Genomic DNA, 15,269 nt, shown 5'->3' with positions numbered 1-15,269 from the left:
GAACATGTTGGAAGTTAAGCAGTTATCTTAGGTTAGTTGTCTTTTTCTTACTCCCTTGCTATGGTCTCTTTGAAATGCTCTTTTATTGTATGTTTGTTTTCTTTTTAACTTTTTTTTTCATACAGGTGATTTGAAAAAAGAAGGGAAAGTTAAAAAAAAAAAAAAAAAAAAAGAAAAAAGACAAACAAGGGGAAAAAAAAAAAAAAAAGATGTAGTGCCCCCTTGAGGAGCCTGTGGAGAATGCAGGGGTATTCGCCTACCCCACCTCCATGGTTGCTAACATGACCACAGACATAGGGGACTGGTGGTTTGATGGGTTGAGCCCTCTACCATAAGTTTTACCCTTGGGAAGACGGTTGCTGCAAAGGAGAGACTAGGCCTCCCTGTATTTGTGCCTAAGAGTCTCCTCCTGAATGCCTCTTTGTTGCTCAGATGTGGCCCTCTCTCTCTGGCTAAGCCAACTTGAAAGGTGAAATCACTGCCCTCCCCCCTACGTGGGATCAGACACCCAGGGAAGTGAATCTCCCTGGCAACGTGGAATATGACTCCCAGGGAGGAATGTAGACCTGGCACCGTGGGACGGAGAACATCTTCTTGACCAAAAGGGGGATGTGAAAGGAAATGAAATAAGCTTCAGTGGCAGAGAGATTCCAAAAGGAGCCGAGAGGTCACTCTGGTGGGCACTCTTATGCACACTTTAGACAACCCTTTTTAGGTTCTAAAGAATTGGGGTAGCTGGTGGTGGATACCTGAAACTATCAAACTACAACCCAGAACCCATGAATCTCGAAGACAGTTGTATAAAAATGTAGCTTATGAGGGGTGACAATGGGATTGGGAAAGCCATAAGGACCAAACACCACTTTGTCTAGTTTATGGATGGATGTGTAGAAAAGTAGGGGAAGGAAACAAACAGACAAAGGTACCCAGTGTTCTTTTTTACTTCAATTGCTCTTTTTCACTCTAATTATTATTCTTGTTATTTTTGTGTGTGTGCTAATGAAGGTGTCAGGGATTGATTTAGGTGATGAATGTACAACTATGTAATGGTACTGTAAACAATCGAAAGTACAATTTGTTTTGTATGACTGCATGGTATGTGAATATATCTCAATAAAATGATGATTTAAAAAAAAAAAAAAAAAAGAGTAATGAACAGTTTAATGGATATTTAATAGAAATAATCAAGAGAACTTGGTAACTGAGGAAATGGTAGGGGTAAAGACGAAGGGGAAGTCAAAGATGATACCTAGATTTCTGACTTGGGTGATTGTAAGAAAGAGAACACAAGAACATGATATAATATGGTTAATGTGAGAAAATGAGTTCAGATTTAGACAACTTGAGTATCAAGTGTCTGGAGGTAACACTAGTGGAAATTTCAAGTATAAAGATAGACAATAAGTGCCTGGAGCTCAGAGGAGAGATATAGGTTGGAAATATTTATCTGGGAGTTATGATATACTTGGGAATGGGAGCTGTGAGTATGAATCAAATATATCAGGGAGAATATGTAAAGTGAGAATAAGTTCTGGGGGATACCCACATTTTATGTGCTTTCTGGCCATTTGTATATCTTCTTTGGGGAGATGGCTATTCAAGTCTTTTGTCCATTTTTAAATTGGGTTGTTTGTCTTTTTGTTTTAAGTTGAGGGATTTCTTTACATATTCTGGATAAATTTTTCCCATTGTGTAGGTAGTCGATTTACTTTCATGATAAAGTCCTTTGAGGCACAAAAGTTTTTAACTTTGATGGTGCTCCATTTATCTATTTTTTCATTCCGTACTTGTGCCTTATGTGAAAAGTCTAAGAAACCATTGCCTAACCAAAGTCTTGAAGATGCTTTCCTATGTTTTTTCCTAAGAGTTTGATAGTTTGACCTCATAGGCCTTTGATCCATTTTGAGCTGATTTTCATATGTGGTGTGATGTAATTGTCCTCATCTTTTTTTGCAAATAGATATGCAGTTTTTCTAGCACCATTTTAATGCAATTTTATTGAGATATATTCACACACCATAAAATCCACCCAAAGTATGCAATCAGTGGCTCACAGTATCATCACATAGTTGTGCATTCATTGTCGCCATCAATTTTAGAACATTTTCATTACTCCAAAATAAAGAAAAAAATAAAAATATAAAGAACACCCAAAACATCCCATACCACTTCCCCTGCTAATATTTATATATTTTTGTCTTTATTTTATTGCTCATCTGCCCATACACTGGATAAAGGGAGCATCAGTCACAAGTTTTTCACAATCACATGGTCACATGAGAAAAGCTATATGGTTTTACAATCATCATCAAGAATCAAGTCTACTGGATTACAGTTCAGCAGATTCAGGCCCAGCATCACTTTTAAAAAGACTTTTCTTTCCCAATTGAGTGGTCTTTGTCCCCTTGTCCAAAATCAGTTGGCCATAAATGTGATGGTTGTTTACTGAGTTCTCAATTCAATTCCATTTGTCTATATGTCTGTCCCTTTGCCATTACCATATTGCTTTGATTACTGTGGCTTTGTAATAAGTTTTCATATCAGGAACTGTGAATCCTCCATCTTCATTCTTCTTTTTCAAGATGGCTTTGGCTATTCAGTACTCCTTACCCTTCCATATAAATTGAATGATTGGCTTTCCATTTCTGAAAAGAAGGTTGTTGGGATTTTGATTCAGATTGGATTGAATCTATAAATTGCTTTAGGTAGTATTGACATCTTAATGCTATTTAGTCTTCCAATACATGAATATAGAATGTCCTTCCATTTATTTACATCTTCTTTGATTTCTTTTAGCAATATTTTGTGGTTTTCTATGTGCAAGTCCTTTACATCCTTGGTTACATTTATCCCTAGATATTTGATTCTTTTAGTTGCTATTATGAATGGAATTTTTTTTCTTGATTTCTTCTTCCAATTGTTCATTGCTTGTGTACAGAAGCACTAATTACTGGGCATTGCTCTAGTACCTTGCCACTTCGCTGAATTCATTTATTAGCTTTAGGAGCATTCTTGTGAAATTTTCTGGATTTTCTATTTATAGGATCATATCATCTACAAATAGAGGAAGTTTTATTTCTTCCTTTCATACTTGGATGCCTTTTATTTCTTTTTCTTGCATAATTGCTGTGACAAGAACTTCCAATACAATGATGAATAATAGTGGTGACAGTGGGCATCATTGTCTTTCTCCTGATCTTACAGCAAAAGTTTTCAATCTTTCACCATTAAGTAGGATATTAGCTATGGACTTTTCATATATGCCTGCTATTGCTTTGAGGAAGTCTCCTTCTATTCCTAGTTTTCTAAGTGTTTTTACCATAAAGTGGTGCTGGATTTTGTCAAATGACTTTTCTGCATCAATCAAGATGATCATGTGGTTTTTTGGTACTTCATTCTGTTAATGTGGTGTATTACATTAATTAATTTTCTCATGTTGAACCTACATTACATACCAGGGATAAATCCCACTTGATCATGGTGTATAATTCTTTTAATGTGCTGTTGGATATGGCTTGCTAGTATTTTGCTGAGGATTTTTGCAAATATATTCATAAGAGATATTGCTCTCTAGTTTTCTTTTCTTGCCATATCTTTGGCTTTGGTGTGAGGGTGATGTTGGTCTTGTAGAATGAATTAGGGAGTGTTCCCTCCTCTTCAATTTTTTGAAAGAGTTTGTGCAGAATTGGAGTTAGGTCTTCTTGGAATGTTTGGTAGAATTCCACTGTGAAGCCATATCATCCTGGGCATTTCTTTGTTGGTAGGTTTTTGATTACTGATTCAATCTCTTTACTAATAGTTGGTTTGTTTAGGCATTCTATTTCTTCTCCAGTCAATGTAGTTTGTTTGTGTATTTCTAAGAATTTGTCCATTTTACCTAGGTTATTTAATTTGTCTACAATTGTTCATAGTATCCTCTTACAGTGCTTTTTATTTCTGAGGGGTCTGTGGTAATGCCCCCCTTTTCATTTCTGATTTTTGTTATTCCTATACTCTCTCTTTTTTTGTCAGTCTAGCTAAATGTTTTTCAATTTTATTGATCTTTTCAAAGAACCAACTTGTAGTTTATTGATTCTCTCCTCTGTTTTTAGTTCTCTATTTCATTTATCTCTGCTCTAATCTTTGTTATTTCCTTCCTTCTGCTTGCATTGGGTTTAGTTTGCTCTTCTTTTTCTAGTTCTTCCAGTTTTGAGATTAGGTCTCAGTTTTGAAGTCTTTCTTCTTTTTTAATGTGAGGAATTAGTGCTATAAATTTCCCTGTCAGCACTGCCTTTGCTGCATCACATAAGTTTTGGTATGTTGTATGTTCATTTTCATTCACCTAAAGATATTACATAATTTCACTTCTGATTATCTCTTTAACCTATCAGGTGTTTAAGAGTATGTTGGAGGGAGAGGAGCTAAGATGGCAGCATAAAGAGGAGTGGAAGCTAGTTAGTCCCCCTGGAACAATTAATAAACAACAGGAACAACAAGTAAATAACCTGGAATCACTAAAGGGAGACAAACGTGACTGTCCACTTATCATAAACCAACCTGAATTGGGAGGAATGTCCAAGATCACAGCATAAAATCTGTAAGTAAAAACTGAGGACCTGAGCTGAGAGCTGAGAGCCCCTCCCTCACAGAAGGCTCACTGTGCTAGAGAGTAGCACTCTCTAAACAAGCGAGTATACCTCAGCCCAGCTCCAACTGGGGTTTTAATGTTAACTGCTCAATACAGACTGTGAATCCCCAAAAAGCAGACAGAGGCTTTCAGAGACAACTGACCTTGGGAGAGTCAGGGGACGTATCTGTCTCAGGACACGAGCCAAAAGGATCGGATGCTATCTCTGGCCAATGGGTGAATTAGGGACCAAAGATTGACCCTGAAAAGGGGTTTTCTGTCTCTTTCTCTCTCTGTCAACCTGGATGGCTCAGTGGAGAAAGCCTCAACCATTTTCAGCTCACAGTGCTTTGCAGTAGAGAAAGCCTCAGCCATTTTAAAATTGCAGCACTCTGACCCAGACAAGGGTGGAGATAGCAGAGTCAGAGAAAAAAAGAATCTATTTATATACAAATGACCTCTCTCTAGGGGGCATAGCTTCCCAAGAGGAAAGATTCGGTGGGGCCCAGCTCTACTACCTGCCTCCCATTCAGAACAAGACCCCAGAGCCTGGGGGAAAGCAGCCACGGGCCACACCTCCTTACACCAGTCTAGAGTGACAGGTTGACCAGCGCACCTGCTGGGCAGAAAAGCACAGGGTGTGTCAATCCTCTAAGACACACCATCAGGGAAACCAGATACTGAATATTTCCTCCTTCTGGGCCTGCTCTCATCTTGGAAAACCTGATTGGGGTAACCAAGGAGGCCAGATGCCTAAACAACAGAAAACTACAACCTACACTAAGAAAAATGAAGTTATGGCTCAGTCAAAGGAACAAATGTACACTTCAACTAAGATACAGGAATTTAAACAACTAATGCTAAATCAATCGAAAAAGTTTAGAGAAGATATAACAAAAGAGATACAGGCTATAAAGAAAACACTGGGTGTACATAAGGCAGAAATCGAAAGTTCAAAAAAAACAACTGTCAGAATCTATGGAAATGAAAGGCATAGGAGATGAAAGACACAATGGAAACACACAACAGCAGAACTCAAGAGGCAGAAGAAAACACTCAGGAACTGGAGAACAAGGCACCTGAAGGCCTACACACAAAAGAACAAATGGAGAAAAGAATGAAAAATATGAGCAACATCTCCAGAAACTAAAGGACAAAACAATATACAAGAATGTAAATATCATTGTTGTCCCAGAAGGAGAAGAGAAGGGATAAGGGGCAGAAGCAATAATAGAGGAAATAATCAATGAAAATTTCCCATCTCTTGTGAAAGACATAAAATTACAGACCCAAGAAGCACAGCATACTCCAAACAGAATAAATCTGAATAGGCCTACATCAAGACACTTAATAATCAGATTATCAAACATCAAAGACAGAGAATCCTGAAAGCAGCAAGAGAAAAGTGATCCATCACATACAAAGGAAGCTTGATAAAACTATGTGCAGATTTCTCAGTAGAAATCATGGAGGCAAGAAGGAAGTGGGGGTGATATATTGAAGATAATGAAAGAGAAAAACCACCAACCAAGAATCCTATATCTGGCAAAACTGTCCTTCAAATATGAGGGAGAGTTTAAAATATTCTCTGACAAACACACAATGAGAGAGTTTGTGAACAAGATACCTGCCTTACAGGAAATACTAAAGGGAGCACTACAGACAGGAAAAGACAGGAGTGAGAGGTTTGGAGAACAATTTTGGGTGATGGTAGCACAGCAATGTAAGTACACTGAACAAAGATGACTGTAAGTATGGTTGAAATAGGAAGATTAGGAGCATGTGGGACACTAGAAGGAAAGAGGAAAGATAAAGAATGGGATTGTATAACTCAGTGAAACCTAGAGTGCTCAACAATTGTGATAAAATGTACAAATACATTTTTTCATGAGGGAGAACAAATGAATGTCGACCTTGCAAGTTGTTAATAATAGGGAGGTATTGGGGAAAAATACAATCAAGGCAAACTAGAGACTGTAATTAACGGAAACATTGTATTATGCTTCTTGTAATCTAACAAAGGCAATATACCAAAGCTAAATGCATATAAGAGGGGGCATAAGTGAGGGGTATGGGACTCTTGGCATTGGTGGTGTTGTCTGACTCTTTATTCTACTTTGATCTAAGGTTATCTTTCCTTAGATCAAAGGTTATCTTTCCTTTTGCTGCTTCCTAGCTGTCATGTTTTTTGTTTGTTTGTTTGTTTTCCTCTGTCTTTTTTCTTTTTCTTTTGCCTCTCTACCTTCTTTGAGTCTCCCTCCTGCCTTGTGGAAGAAATGTAGATGCCCTTATATAGATAGTGGTGATGGTGGTTAACACATAAATATGTGACTATACAGGGAACCATCGATTGTTTACTTAGGATGGAATGTATGGCGTGTGAACAAAAATATCTTAAAAAAAATGGGTCGATGATGAAACCTTGAGGGCAATATACGGAGTGAAATAAGCCAGACACATAAGGTCAAATATTGCAGGGTCTCACTGACAGGAATTAATTATAATATGTAAACTCATAGACATGAAATATAAGTTACCAAGATATAGAATGAGGCTAAAGAATGGGGAGCAGTTGCTTAGTATGAGTAGAACATTCAACTAGGATGAAATTAAATATTTGGAAATGGACAGAGGTGATGGTAGCATGTTGTGAGAATAACTAACAGTGCTGAATGGTGTGTAAAGGTGGTGGAAAGGAGAAGTTCAGAGTCATTTCAGTCACCAGAGAATGTATAAAACAGTAAACCTTGTGGCAGGTAATGTCCGAGATTAACTGTACAAATATTAGAAATCTCTTTCATGAACCAGAACAAATGTATGACATTACAACTAGAAGTTATTAATAAAGGGGTATATAGGAAAAAATATATACCTATTGCAAATTATGTACTACAGTTAGTAGTATTTCAACATTCTTTCATAAACAGTAACAAATGTACTACACCAATACTATGAGTCAACACCAGGGGGGTTGGTTAGGGATATGGGAGGATGTGAGTTTCCTTTTCTTTTTTTTTTTCTTGTCTTTATTTCTTTTCTGGTGTTCTAGTTTGCTAATGCTGCAGAATGCAAAACACCAGAGATGGATAGGCTTTTATAAAACGGGGGTTTATTTCACTACACAGTTACAGTCTTAAGGCCACAAAGCGTCCAAGGTAACACCTCAGCAATCGGGTACCTTCACCGGAGGATGGCCAATGGCGTCCGGAAAACCATTGTTAGCTGGGAAGGCAGCTGGCGTCTGCTCCAAAGCTCCGGCCTCAAAACGGCTTTCTCCCAGGACGTTCCTCTCTAGCAAGCTTGCTCCTCTTCAAAGCATCACTCCCAGCTGCACTCACTTTCCTCTTTGAGTCAGCTCATTTATATAGCTCCACCGATCAAGGCCCACCCCGAATGGGCGGGGCCACGCCTCCATGGGAACATCTCATCAAAATTATCACTGACAGCTGGGTGGGGCACACTCCAAGCAAATCCAACCAGCACCAAAACTTCTGCCCCACACAAGACCAAAAAGATAATGGCATTTGGGGGACACAATACACTCAAACCGACACATCTGGAGTAATGAAAATGTTCTGAAAATTGAACAAAAATTAATTGTGGTGATGGATGCACAGCTGTATGATGGTACTGGGGCAATTGATTGTACACTTTGGATCTTTGCATAATTGTATAGTATGTGAACAATCACAATAAAAAATCAATTAGAAAAAAAAGAGTATGTTGGAATCAACTTCTTCCAAATTCCTGTTAATGTTGATTTTTTGACCTCCTCCCATGAATCATGAATGTTCTTAATGGCATCTAGAATGATGAATCCTTTCCAGGGACTTTTAAATTTACTTTGCCCAGATCCATCAGAGGAATCACCTTCTATGGCAGCTATGGTCTTATGAAATGTATTTCTTGAATAATAAGTCTTGAAACTGGAACTGACTCCTTGATGCATGGACTGCAGAATGGATGTTGTGTTAGCAGGCATTGAAACAACATTCATCTCATTGTACATTGCCATCAGAGCTTTTGGGCAACCAGGTGCATTGTGAATGAGCAGTAATATTTTGAAAAGAATTTTTTTTCCAAGCAGTAGGTCTCAACATTTGGCTTCAAATATTTAGTAAACCATGTTGTAATCAGATGTGCTGCCATCCAGGCTTTGTTTTTCCATTTATACAGCACAAAGTCAATTTAGAAAAAATTCTTAAAGGCCCTAGGATTTTCAGAATGGTAAATGAGCACTGACTTCAACTTCAAGTCACCAGCTGTGTTAGCCCCTAACTTTGAAGCTTTGAAGCCAGGCATTGACTTCTTCTCTCTAGCTATGAAAAGCCCTAAATGGCATCTTCTTCCAATATAAGGCTGTTTTGTCTACATTAAAAATCTGTTGTTTAGTGTAGCCACCTTCATCAATTATGTTATCTAGATCTTCTGGATAACTTGCCACTTCATCTACTTCTAGCCTTGCTGCTTCACCTTTAACTTTTATTTTAAGGGGATGGATTTTTTCCTAAAACCTCATGAACCAACCTGTACTAGCTTCCAACTTTCCTTCTGCAGCTTCCTCACCTCTCTCAGCCTTCATATAATTTGACAGATTTACAGCTTTGCTTTGAATTAGGCCTTGGCTTAAGGTAATGTGGTGGCTGGTTTGATCTTCTATCCAGACCAATAAAACTTTCTTCATATCAGCAGTAAGGCTGTTTTGCTTTCTTATCATTCGTGTGTTCATGGGAGTAGCACTTTCAATTTCCTTCAAGAATTTTTCCTTGGCATTCACAAGTTGGCTAACTTGGTTTTGCACAAGAGGCCTAGCTTTTGGCCTATCTTGAATTTCAACATGCCCTCCTCACTAAGCTTAATCATTTATAGTTTTTTATCTAAAATGAGAGACATGCAACTCTTCCTTTCACTTGAACACTTAGAGGTCATTGTGGGGTTATTAATTGGCCTGATTTCAATATTGGTGTGTCTCAGGGAATAGGATGCCTGAGGAGAGGAAGAGAAAGAGAGAGAGAGGGGGTTCAGTCAGTCAATGGAGCAGTCAGAACACACTCAGCATTTATGGATTAAGCTTGCATTCTTATATGGGCACAGTCATGATGCCCCAAAACAATTATAATAGTACCATCAAAGAACACTGATCACAGATCACCATAACAGCCATATAATAATGAAAATATTTGAAATATTGTGAGAATTACCAAAATATGACACAGAGACATGAAATAAGCACATGCTGTTGGAAAAAAAGGCACCAATAGACTTGCTTAACACAGGGTTGCCACAACATCCAATACGTAAAAAATGCAATATTTGCAAAGTCTAAGGTCCACCCTGCAGAGGAGTGCATTGGAATGTAGTCTCTCAGGTACTTCCTGATTCTGAGTTCACCTAAAAAGAGGCCCCAGTAGCCCAAGGGCATCCTCATGAAGCAGAATTACAGCTGCTGGCCCTTGGAGACAGACCTAGATACATGGGTAAGAGTGCATAGAAACTGTAGGAGGGATCCGAGGAAACCTGGACAGAGAGCTGATAATGTTTGCTACTGTGTCCAATTGGAAGATAAAGATGACAGACAAAGAAAAGTCCTCACCCCTCTTCCCTCATCCTATGTACCATCCAAAGAAATCCCATGATAAGGTCCATATTCTTCAGTAACGGGAGAGAAGAGTTTGAAAAGTTTGCTTAGGTTAAGCACTATGGTAACCTCTCTATATGAATGTTATCTTATCACTTTTCATAGATAAGTGAAGAAATTCTATTTAACAAGTCCTCTATTTCACTTTCTAATGTCAGTTTTAAGGGTCCAGAAGACAGACCAAGGAGTTAAAATGGAAGAAGTGGCCAGAAGCTTTTGCCAGCAGAAGTCTGTCAGATAATAAGACTCAGTATTCTGCTGACAGAGTAAAAATTCCAAGTTATGAACAATGACAAACTCATTCTGGTGATATGTGTATGGGGATTTCTTTCTACATGTGAACTGAAAACAGTCTACTTCTTTATGTGCTCTAAGCTAGATGAAATGAAGGAATGATGGTCCAGCATCATCAGTTGCTTATAAATTTAGTGAACATTATATCAGACCTAGGCACAATAACAATAATAATAGATAATACTTAGCTCTATTTTCCATTTTACAGGCACTTTTCTAAGCCCTTTACATATATTAATTTATTTGATCACCATAACAGCCTTATAGTTTGTTACTCTATAGCTTTTGGCTGCCTCCAGAGACAGAGTTTACAATGCCTATTAACCCTATGGACCTGAGACAAATTCTTGCTGCTCCAGCTTAGGTGCCCTTGAACTAAAGGGCACCTGAGCTAAGGGATACGTTACTGGGGAAACCAGAGGTCTCTAAGCAGAGGCCTGTTCTAGGGGGAATAAACTTGGACTTTGAGAATAGAATAAAATGGATTGGGTTGACCAATTCTTATTTGAATGCTATAATGCCTCCTACAAAATAATGGAGTATTACACAACAGCTTTGGCAATATAAGAGGAGAAAAGAGTCAATAACTATTTAAAAACTGGTTATTCTGGCCTAAGATGGTTGAGGGCTTGAAATACAAATGTGAGGTATGGACTTGTATTAGGGAGCACAAGGACTTGCCAAAGCAGAGTATAGCCAGATGTCATCTGCAACAGCAAGCTCCTGGTGTTAGTGAGCAAAGATTTCTTGCCTTTCGATACAGATGGGGGAAAATGGAGTATATACTCACACTGTCTGCACACTTCACTGAATAAGGCATACCCCAGTCAGAATGGGACATTTTCTATGATGACTACTTTATTATGCAAGAAATATTTCTCTGCATTCTTGATTGCTAGTCAAAATTTACTCAGAGCAGGGTTACTACAGAAGGTATTCCAGTTGGTTAAGATAAAACAAAAAAGACCAATAATAATAATAGCTACCATTTATTGAGTAATTACTATACGCCAGAATATGCATTTTTTACAATATTCACCTTTTAAATTCAATTTTACTGAGATGTATTCACATACCATATAATAAATCTGAAGTATACAAACAATGGCTCACAGTATCATCATATAGTTGTACATTCATCGCCACAATTTTAGAACATTTTTATTACCCCAAAATAAAGAAAAAAAATAAAAATAAAAAAGAACACCCAAAACATCCCATGCCCCTTATCTACCCCTATTATATATATATTTGTCTTTATTTTCTTACTCATCTGCCCATACACTGGATAAAGGGAGTGGCAGTCACAAGGTTTTCACAATCACACAGTCACACAATAAAAGCTATCTAGTTATACAATTATCAAGAATCAGGTCTACTGGATTACTCTTCAACAGACACAGGTATTTCCTTCCAGTTATTCTAATACACTAGAAACCAAAAAGGAATATCTATATAATGTGTAAGAAAACCTCTAGATTGACCTCTTGATTCTATTTGAGACCTCAGCCACTGAAACTTAATTTTGTTTCATTTCTTTTCCCCCTTTTGGTCAAGAAGGCTTTCTAATCCCACAATGCCAGGTCCAGGGTCATCCCTGCAAGTCATGTCCCACATTGCCAAGGAGATTTACACTCCTGGGAGTCATGTTCCATGTGGGGAGGAGGGTAGTGAATTTATTTGCAGGGCAATATTAACTTTTACTCTTCACAACCCTTTGACGTACTATTATCATATTTTTATAATTGAGGAAATTAAAGCTCAGAGCAGATAATTTACTCAGGGTCCCTCAATTTGTGGATGAGTGAGAACTGAAATGCAAGTTTATAGGAATCCAAAACTCAGGCCCTAAAGGGCATCCATGATTCAAGAGATCCAATTGACTTGACTGCACAATTCAAGATGACTAAGTCAAGACAAGAAGACCAAAAGAGGCATGGAGAGCCAGGATGGAACATATTTGGTACAGGCCTACTACTGTATTAGAAAGAGGATTTTACTCTCATTATTTTCTTTTTGATGGGAAACCGCACTGTCCAGAGACAACTATAGGGAGGTAGGGGAAGTTGTGGAGATTTAGAGAACTGTTTTATTATGAAGCTAGACTAAACAGGAAACTTCTAGAAACATACAGGTTGGCCTGCAAGACATTTTGCAGCAGCCCTGAATGGAAAAACTCCAGGGTATTATTAGAATAGGATGCTGGGAGTTGTGTGAAGCTGTGATGAGTGCTGTTGAAGGGCTAGGGTCCTCCCTGGTGTGCCTTATCTATGGACAAGGAGAAATATGGGAAGAATCTATCACAGTGGGTGCAGTGTATGTTCCAACTTATAGGAAATTAAGGGAAGGCCACAAGGCCATACTCCATATGTTAGCTGGCAAAGTAGGTGCATCCCCTAGGCAAGGTTCATACCTTTACCTCTCAGGTTGAAGAACCAAACTTATACTTTCCCTGGCTCTTGTAACTGCAGGTGCCACCTCAGCTGCAGTCAGGCACCACAACAGTGTTGAAGGGCACACCAATTGGAAATTATTCATCATGAGGAGGGCTTCTTCAGCTTTGGTACCAAGACTGTGGAAGAAAAGTTGGCAGAAGACTGGAAGACTGGAGAAAGTGAGAACTGGAAGTGGGTACACAGCATCTTGTAACTCATTAAGCCTGCAACCATGTGCTGAGCCTTGAATTTCCCATCAGAAGAACAATGGTTCCTGGGAAGTCATAGAGGGCACATAGGCTTAGTACAACCAACACTGCACCCCCTTACAGTACCAATACAGTACCATTAGTATAGATGAAGTGAAGGCTTCAGCTTTCTTAATGATCTAAAATGTGCTGCAGTTGATTACCATTTGAAAAAAGGCTAATTTTGGTGTTAACAGTCTTCAAAATTATTCAGATAATGAGTTAGAAAAGATAAGAGGAGTTTATCATGGAGTTATCTAAAAAATGTTTCATTGGTCATGGAATTGATGTCTGTACTCCTCATGTGAGCACTAGTGAAAGGAAAATTCTTTGAATTAAAGATACTTATGCTTGTACCATAAGCTACTCTGATATGATTACACATGCCTGTGCCATTGGTAAACTGGTCAGAGTGGCATCCATGTATCTCTGCTATTGGAGAGGTGCCTTCCATGGAATTGACAAATTCATGAATGCTGCTTCTTGCATGAACCTTTTAGGATTGTCTCCCAGTTTGGGGGATAAAATCTTTATTGTTCAGGGATTTGGTAATATGGGCCTGCACCCTATGAAGTATTTACATCATTTTGGTGCTAGTTGTGTTGGTGTCAGTGAGATTGATGATAACATATGGAATCCAGACAGTACCTGAAGGAGTTAAAAGACTCTAAATAACAAACAAGGACAACTGATGTCTTTTCCAAGGTAAAGCTTTATGAGAGAAATATCTCAAAAATAGATTGTGACATATGTACTTCTACAGGGAAAGAGCAGCTTACCTAACAGAATGTATCTAAAATCAAGACAAAAGTTACTGCTGAAGGTTTAAATGGACCAATAACACCAGGGGTTAAGATCATCCGAAAGAAGAATAGTTTGGTAATCCCTGCTCTCTGCTGGTATGCTAAAGGAGTAACTGTATTTTATTTAAATGGTTAAAAAATGAATTATGTTAGCTACAGCCATTTAAATATGAAAGGGATTTTAACTACCATTTGCCATTGTCTGTTTAAGAGACTGTAGAAAGAAAATTTGGAAAGCATGGTGGGGCTATTGGCTTGTGCCTACTTCAGAGTTTCAGGACACAATAGCAAAAGCATCTGAGAAAGACATTGTACACTCTGCACATGGTATACCATGGGGTGTTCTTCCAGGCAAATCATGCGCACTTGACATGAAATATAATCCAGGGCTGGACTTGACTGCTGCCTCTGTCAATGCAATTGGAAAAGGTATTCAAGGGGTACAATGAAGTGGGGGGGACCTTTAATGACATGGGGACATTGTACTCAGTTTGGAATCCTTCACCACCCCTTTGTATATACTCCTTTCAATAGAAATCCATCTCTTCCATTATTTACTATATTGGACATAATTATAAACAAATGTCACTTTAAATTGGTCCTCCCTTTCTTAACATAAGAAATTAAGAATAGGGTATGCAAATTTATAAGTCTAAAAATAACACACAAATTTGTGTTTAAGGGCCACTTTGAGTCTTTTCCATTGAAGTACATATTACTAGACCAAAGTGAGTAAAATAGCTATCCTGGATTGCTCTTTATGCTCCTGGCTATTTTGATTAACTGTGTAATTATGGCTTTGGAACATTTAAGAACTTATTCTACAGTATAGCATTGTTAGAACTTGGCATTCCACTCCTTTGCTGTAAATCAAGCAATTCAGTTTTTTTTTTTTAATTCAGTTTTATTGAAATACATTCACACATCATACAATCATCCATGATATGCAATCCACTGTCCACAGTATGATAACATAGTTATGCGTTCATCACCACAATCTATCTCTGAACATTTTCCTTACATCAGAAAGAACCAGAACAAGAATAAAAAATAAAAGTGAAAAAAAAACACCCAAATCATTCCCCCATCCCACCCCATTTGTCCTTTAGTTTTTATCCCCATTCCTCCACTCATCCATACACTAGATAAAGGGGGTGTGATCCACAAGGTCTTCAAAATCACACTGTCACCCCTTGTAATCTACATTATTATATAATTGTCTTCAGGACAAGCAATTCAGTTTTA

At 38.1% G+C, this 15,269-nt stretch overlaps 1 pseudogene; it reads left to right on the top strand.

Moving 5' to 3' along the window:
* The first annotated feature begins 11,155 nt into the window (after nucleotides 1-11,155).
* LOC119522341 lies at nucleotides 11,156-14,558 on the top strand (annotated as a pseudogene).
* Nucleotides 14,559-15,269: the final 711 nt, after the last annotated feature.

The sequence above is a fragment of the Choloepus didactylus genome, chromosome X (genome assembly GCF_015220235.1).
Source record: "Choloepus didactylus isolate mChoDid1 chromosome X, mChoDid1.pri, whole genome shotgun sequence".
Taxonomy (NCBI): Eukaryota; Metazoa; Chordata; class Mammalia; order Pilosa; family Megalonychidae; genus Choloepus; species Choloepus didactylus.
The sequence above is the reverse complement of the archived record's forward strand: the minus strand, read 5'-3'. Positions and strand labels throughout refer to the sequence as shown.